The sequence below is a fragment of the Lupinus angustifolius genome, chromosome LG02, assembly GCF_001865875.1.
Source record: "Lupinus angustifolius cultivar Tanjil chromosome LG02, LupAngTanjil_v1.0, whole genome shotgun sequence".
Taxonomy (NCBI): Eukaryota; Viridiplantae; Streptophyta; class Magnoliopsida; order Fabales; family Fabaceae; genus Lupinus; species Lupinus angustifolius.
In genome coordinates, this window is record NC_032010.1 from 2,456,858 (window position 1) to 2,457,837 (window position 980).

Here is a 980-nt window from a genome sequence, read left to right on the forward strand (position 1 = left end):
AATTCCCCTTGCATCATTTTGCTAAAATCACTACACAAATTTTCATTAGTAGAACCGAAAATAATATCATCAACGTAAATTTGAACTAATAAAGTATGATGATTAATTTTCTTAATAAATAGAGTAGTGTCGACCTTCCCTTTTGTGAAACCTTTTTCTGTTAGAAAGTTCGTTAGAGGATCATACCATGCGCGAGGCGCTTGCTTTAGGCCATAGAGGGCTTTCTTTAATTTGAAAACATGAGAGGGATGTTTGTAGTCTTCAAAACCAGGAGGTTGCTCTACAAATACCTCTTCTTGAATATAGCCATTGAGAAATGCGCTCTTGACGTCCATTTGATAAAGCTGAAAATTAAGAGAACAAGCATATGCAAGCAATAGCCTAATAGCTTCAAGTCTAGCAACAGGAGCAAAGGTTTCATCAAAGTCAATACCTTCTTCCTGATTGTATCATTGGGCTACTAGTCTAGCTTTGTTTCTAACAATAATACCATTTTCATCAGATTTGTTTCTAAAAACCCAACGGGTTCCTATAACATGCCTATTCTTAGGTAGAAGTTTCTTTGGTAGGAGAACTTGGTAAGTCATCATCATCACAAGATACTACATCCTTTACAATAGGATTAGTTTCATCAAAAGATACATGAACTGATTCTTCCATGGCTAGAGTCCTTTTATTGAAGACTCTATAGGCTTTACTCGTGAGAGAATAGCCAAGGAAGATTCCTTCATCAACTTTTGCATCAAACTTACCCAAGTTGTCTTTACCATTGTTTAAAACAAAACATTTACAGTCAAATTCATGTAGATGAGAGATGTTTGGTTTTCTTCCTTTAAAGAGTTCATAGGGGGTTTTCTTAAGAATTGAACTTATAAGAACTCGATATGAAACGTAACAAGCAATGCTAACTGCATCAGCCCAAAAATATTTTGGGAGGTTAGTTTCATTCAACATTGTTCGAGCGAGTTCTTCTAAGGACC